The sequence below is a fragment of the Branchiostoma floridae genome, unplaced genomic scaffold (genome assembly GCF_000003815.2).
Source record: "Branchiostoma floridae strain S238N-H82 unplaced genomic scaffold, Bfl_VNyyK Sc7u5tJ_1585, whole genome shotgun sequence".
Classification (NCBI taxonomy): Eukaryota; Metazoa; Chordata; class Leptocardii; order Amphioxiformes; family Branchiostomatidae; genus Branchiostoma; species Branchiostoma floridae.
Genome location: NW_023365779.1, coordinates 336,418 through 343,748, shown reverse-complemented (window position 1 = coordinate 343,748; position 7,331 = coordinate 336,418).

The window sequence follows — 7,331 nt, the reverse complement described above, 5'->3', positions numbered from 1 at the left end:
TCTTGACACTTGCTAGATACTAGTAATGTAATTGGACACAACAAGGTATTTTCTACTTTATCCGTAACCATTGGTAAAAGTCAATGAAGAAGAATAAGGAGAAGAAACAACTAGAAAGGCATGTAAGGGTCTTGGTTAACAAACTACTCTGTTTATTTTAAGTCAAATTCGTTCAGAACTCCCCTCTTACCACTTGCTAGATAATGCCATCTTGTACATGCTGTACACCAGACTAGTAAAAGTATTTCTGGTCCTCTGAGAAAATGCTATCGACAGGTTTTACCGAACTTGCAGTTGACCATGAGATGACATAGAAGCATGTTCTTGGTTGTGTCATACATCATTTTCCATAGATCCAAAACACTTATAGGAATCTTGTCTACAGTGGCCACTTGTCTGGTATAACTATTTTCTTCTCTGCTCCTCTAAAGTAATCACCATTGACAGGTTTGACTGCACTTGCATTTGACCATGAGACGACAGAGAAGCATGTTCTTGGTTGTGTCATACATCATTTTCCATTGATCCAAACAATAACAACCCTGTCTACAGTGGCCACCTGACTGGTAGGACCATTTCTGTGTTTCTCAGAGTGATCGTTATCGACAGGTTTGACTGAACGCGAACTTGACCATAAGATTGCAGCAAAACATGTTTTTTTTGTGTGTGGTTTCAAACATTTTTCCCATTGACCCAAAACAATGGTGATCTTGTCTATGCTGGCCACCTGTCTAGTATCAACTATTTTCTTCTCTGTTTCTCTGAGCAATCGTTATCGGCAGGTTTGACCGATGAACGTGAACTTGACCATGAGATTGCAGAGAAACATACACCATTTTCCTATTGACCCAAAACAATAGTAGTCTTGTCTATGCTGGCTACCTGTCTAGTATCAACTATTTTCTTCTCTGTTTCTCTGAGCAATCGTTATTGGCAGGTTTGACTGATGAACATGAACTTGACCATGTGATTGCGAAGAACCATGAGCTGTTAGATGATGAATGTTTTCCTTGTAACCAATTCTCAGGTTCAGCTGGCCAGTTCTGAAGAACTTAGAATTATTATTGAACACAAACTTCTGAGACAAAAGCTACCACCAGGCAAGATTGAACAAGTCCACTAGCCCTGTTGTCCTCTGCAATTAAAATAGTTTATCAGGAAAACTCATGTTGTAGCCACTTGCCCGATCAAGCAAGTAAGATTTTTCAATGAGTGAGATTTTCATGTACTTGTTACTGTGGCATCAAGCATTTGTCAACACAGAATTTTGGACAAGTAAAAATTTGTTTCAAGCAAGTAAATTTTACATGTACTTGCCTGATAGGACAAGACTTTTAGAAAACTTGTCCAACCCCGATCAAACCACACCAAAAAGCTACTCAAGCAACACTCACATATCAGATAGTGTCCACTATTTTTCATCAGTGACTGCTTTTTGATATCCTATTACCTGGATGTCTAACCCTCATCAATTTACCATCAAGCCACATTAGTTCATTACTTGGTTTAATGAAATCATCAAGCAAAACTCTGCAAGAGTTCAAGATTTATTTTTTGCATACAAATACCAGAAGATAATTCTGACGTTTAATTTTGACCTCTGACCTCTCACGTTCAATTTAAGTTGCCTCAGTTAATTTTGTTGCTGTTCTGTTTACCAAGTGTATAAGTTTTGTTGATTATGTTCGTTTTTATTGTATATACCTATATTTGTCGGACTCCAGGAAGAATAACGGTACCACTTCGGTGGTACCGCTAATGGAGATCCAAATAAACCCAACAAACAAACAAACAAAGATTACTACGGGCTAAGAGGAAACACTTGGAAATCTGTGTGTACTAACTTAAAGGGACATGTCTTTCCCTTAAAACTCTTTCTGCTTTCATATTAATCTTATTGAACACAATTTTCCAAATAATACCAGCATTATAGACCACTAACAAAGCCCTTGAAAGTCAAATATATAAAGTAAGTGAGGTAAAAAATGTAATACTAAACATTGTCCAACAGTACTGATCTACAAAAACAACTTCTCACCATCCAACTTCTTTTATTGGAGAAAAAGCAATGTATTCTTCCTAATGGCCCATAAACTTACCAATTTTACAGTACTTGATTTGTCCATTAATTTTGTGGCAACAACTATTAATATTCCTGTATCCTGGTGTTGTACATTTGCACACTACTGAAGGTAGGATAATGCTGATTCAGAAGAATTTTAATCTTTGATAGTCAGTCAATGAAAACCAGTGTTAAAATCATACACTGTACCTGTAGAATGGAAGCTTATCTGTGTTGATAGGAATCATAGTACAATGCTAAACTTGCTTCCAACAATAAGCTGTACAATGTAGGTGTAATATCATACAGTGTAGAAGATACATGTCTGCAGTTTATCCGCTGTCTGCTAGGGGGCACCTCATGACCATGTCCAGTAGCTTCCCACAGCCTCATTATCAAACATGCAGCGTCTCAGACCCGGTTACTTTGCAGGGAGCTGATTGGTCACTGGAAGAGCAGACAGGACATTGATTGACACCGTCCATCAATCACGAAGGTTGGGGCTCATCTGGGTCTAATCAATACATGGGGTGGTTATGGGGTTTTCGTGTATGCCACATTTGAGTTGGTGTAAACTGACCCATGAGATTAGGCTAGCCTGCATTATTGACTGCATGAAAGTTTTAAATAAAGGCAAGAGAAGCTTGTCTGACTGCAGTTTAAGATGAAACATTTATGTTGCGATTTAAAGTAGTCCCAGAGCCTTTTTGAGGCCATAGGGGAGATGGGTTGTTAATCACTGTGTCTAGGGCAGGATATTGGGAGGCGGAGTCCATCTCTTTACTTCCACTGTCTTTACCTCCCTAACCAAACTCAGGTACACATTTTTACACCTGGATGGAGTGAGGAAAGTCTTGTTAAGTGCCTTTCTTAAGGAAACAACATCCAGCTAGAAATAAAACCCACAACCTCTTGATATTGTATCTACCAGTCTAGTGACCTGGCCATTTGATGTCCACATTTATGACTAAGTGATGCCTTTTTGCTGTAGAAATTTGGTACTTTATTCATTTACATCATTTCTCCCAGTTGTGTGATGTCTCTGTCCACGGTGCTGATTTTTATACTGCTATTGCTCTGTCGTAGCTGTTTACTAGGGATGTGTACCGGTACAGTGTACCGATACAGTACCGGTACAATCAATTAGGTACAGATACAAAAATACCGGAACCCTTGTGTACCGGTACTGGACATGTATCTAATTAGCGCAAGCCAGGCAGGATAACAGGTCAGGGGATGGCCACTTTGACAGATAAATTACTGTGAAATTACCATAGCAGTCTCTGAGCCCCAGTGAGGGAAAAGCAACAAGGGTCAAATTTTTGTTGCATCATGTGTCTACCATAATAAACACGTTTTTATTGGTTCAAACATGCTTTTACCCTTTTTGATACATTTCTTGCCGTTGTAACATATCATAATATAATATTATGATATAATATTCAATGCCATGCATTTAGGTCCGGACTCATTAGGTCCGGACCTGTACCTAAACCTCTGGATTCAAATCCGGACCTGTACCCAAAAGTGGGTTTAGGTACGCATCCCTACTGTTCACAAAGCTTCCTGGGGGAGAACCCTGAACATAAGTCATACATAAAGTTCAACAAAACCAAATTAACTTCAATAACATAAACATACATCAGCTTTTTATGACACCAAATCACTTATAATAAGTAGCATAAACATGATGTACAAATGTTATGTCGTAGGAAAACAATCCTGTTCATGTTACACTGCCCAAAGGATGCTTGTGCCTTCAGTGCTGTTTTGGTTTTTGGTACTTAGCTGCACAAGAGCTGCAAAGTTGTATATCTTTACAATGCTAGATGGTCTTCGGAAGACAGCCATGTCTTAAGAAGACAGTCGTGTCTTAGGGGGACAGTCATGTCTTAGGACAACAGTCATGTCTTAAAACTACAGTCATGTCTTAGAACTACAGTCATATCTTAGAACTACAGTCATGTCTTAAAACTACAGTCATGTCTTAGAACGACAGTCATGTCTTAAAACTACAGTCATGTCTTAGAACGACAGTCATGTCTTAAAACTACAGTCATGTCTTAGAACGACAGTCATGTCTTAAGACGACAGCCCTACACCCTGAGGGACAGTTGTTACTATTCCTCTCATGTCCCTGCTCTGAGCCGTATTGATTAGAGAAGACGGTCCCACATATCGGTTCTCGGCACAAGTGCAAATCGATACCCGGGGTTGGATCAGCCCTTCCAAATGGCAGCCTGTCAGACAGGATCAGCCCTTCCAAATGGCAGCCTGTCAGACAGGACAGAGAAAAATGGTAGAGTTAGTGTGGCTGAAAAATGGTAGAGTTAGTGTGTGGGGGGGCAGACATTCTCAACTGAGAAGCATGGCAGAATTAGTGGGGGGGGGCAGACATTCTCAACTGAGAAGCATGGCAGAATTAGTGTGGGGGGATGGGGACAGACATTCTCAACTGAGAAGCATGGCAGAATTAGTGTGGGGGGATGGGGACAGACATTCTCAACTGAGAAGCATGGCAGAATTAGTGTGGGGGGATGGGGACAGACATTCTCAACTGAGAAGCATGGCAGAATTAGTGTGGGGGGATGGGGACAGACATTCTCAACTGAGAAGCATGGCAGAATTAGTGGGGGGGGGCAGACATTCTCAACTTAGAAGCATGGCAGAATTAGTGTGGGGGGGGCAGACATTCTCAACTGAGAAGCATGGCAGAATTAGTGTGGGGGGATGGGGACAGACATTCTCAACTGAGAAGCATGGCAGAATTAGTGTGGGGGGATGGGGACAGACATTCTCAACTGAGAAGCATGGCAGAATTAGTGGGGGGGGCAGACATTCTCAACTGAGAAGCATGGCAGAATTAGTGTGTGGGGGCAGACATTCTCAACTGAGAAGCATGGCAGAATTAGTGTGGGGGGATGGGGACAGACATTCTCAACTGAGAAGCATGGCAGAATTAGTGGGGGGGGGCAGACATTCTCAACTGAGAAGCATGGCAGAATTAGTGTGGGGGGGGCAGACATTCTCCACGGCGGAAAAATGGTAGAGTTAGTGTGGGGGGGGGCAGACATTTTCAACTGAGAAGCATGGCAGAATTGGGGGGGGGGGCAGACATTTTCAATTGAAAACCAAGGCAGAATTAGTGAATTTGTGGGGGGGGGGGCAGACATTCTCAACTGAGAAGCATGGCAGAATTAGTGTGGGGGGATGGGGACAGACATTCTCAACTGAGAAGCATGGCAGAATTAGTGTGGGGGGATGGGGACAGACATTCTCAACTGAGGTTGAGTCAGGGTTGCAGCCAGCACCTGTCCTTCAGTCCTTTGGAATTTTGCAACTGGGGACAGAAAAAACATTTTGCCCATTCCTTCATCTTTGACCAACAAAATTTGATATGTAAAGATATAAAAAAGCTGTCTCCCTTGTGTTTTTCACCAAAACTGATGCCTTTGAACAGCTTAATTAGTCTACCAGCAAACTTTACACTTGCTGGGGGGGGGGGGGGAGCAGACATTCTCAACTGGGAAGAGCAGGAAGCCTTTTTCATTCAGTAGCTAGTGGTGACTGTCAGACAGGACGGAGAGCTTTCCGATATCACGGGGCTGAAAAATGGTAGAATTAGTGGGGGGGGGGGGAACTGAGGAGAAGCATGAAGCTTTTTTCAGTAGCTACAGGTAGTGGTGATGCAATGTGGCTTCACCATGGTTTGTATTCTTTTGTGAACTTTTGTAAAATTTTGTTTTATTTTTCTTATTAAATCATTCTTTTTATTGCTGATGAAAAAACATAATTTTACAGTTACTGGACAAAAATCATGGCAAACCAACAAAATAAAGACACACATGAGAAACAACAGAACTGAAGCATAAAATTTGAGAACAAAAGTAGACTAAAAAATGATTACAAAATGTCGCCTTGCATCTTTAGCCAAGAAAACCAGGCCAGGTCACCCCTACACTTCTTGATAAGTGTGTTGGGGTCTTTTAGGTGCAGAGGTTTGACACTTGAGGCTAACATCTGAAGCTCCTTAATTCATGGGGCCGTTGACTTTATGTCAACATGAAAAGAACAAGAAACAGCCATGACTTCAAGTACAAGAGTTACCAACCTAGGATTGATGTGTTCAAAAATTTGTATTTTCCCAGAACTATCGTAGAGTGGAATTTGCTATCACCAAGCACAGTAGGGGCATCATTTCTGGATAGTTTTAAAGAACGCTTGCAGATAGATGTGCAAAAGTTAGGTGTGACGGGTCCTTCGGTGTAATATGGGAGGGTCTTTTTAGCGAATGCCCACAAACGCCCACTCTAGAGAAGTCCGCGCTGCACGAATCTCATTTTTTTTGCTTGGAATATGTCCACGTTGTGCTCCCATGTATTAATCCTGAGTTTCAAGTCAATCCATTGACCCGAAGTGACATAAATCAAAGTTTTCGATTCTCGATGGTCTTTTTAGCGAACGCCCAGCAAAATGTCTTTTTAGCGAATGCCCACTATATCCACAAAAATATCGGCCGTCGCGCAACGACACCTAAACCTACCGCCACAAACATGTTCAAGATGGTGTCCCATTGATGTGTACGGAGTTTCCATGCTTTACAAGCATTTTAAGTCCCTGTTTTTGGTCAAAATGTACGGCGACGATACTACCATACTTTAACTATAGCAATTCAAAATGGCGGGCACTAGTCATGTGACCTCCTTGCGGGACTGTTCTATAAGTATCGCGGGAGGGACTGTTGTAGCATAGCTTCTCATACAACCATTTTAGAGTGAATTCTGAACAAGATTTTCATTTCATAGTGCTATCATCTGACTGATATTTACAATATGGTCATTTTTTCTGTGCTATTATTACCCAGGTTTGAGGAACTTAGTGCAAATTTGGATATTGATTCACCTCGATCAGTGCCCAATTGATGTACAAAAGGCTCAGACACATTAGTGTTATAAACCTGAATAGGGGCAGGTAAACAATACTAGAAAAACATAGCTATTTATTATTAACAATACTATTTACATTATAATAATAACTCTTCACCAAACTGGACTTTTCTTATCTTTATTTATCACAGAAACATTGTTACAATGAGGATTTGATTAGATGAGTATCTGTTACAGTGTGTACAAACTTATTTCAAATACAAAAATGTATATCGTTTCACTTCCTAAATATTTTTAAAGTATTGGAAGAAGTTGACCCATAAACCAATATTAATTGCATTATTTATGTGCAATAAAATGTGACCACATGCTATCAATAGCCT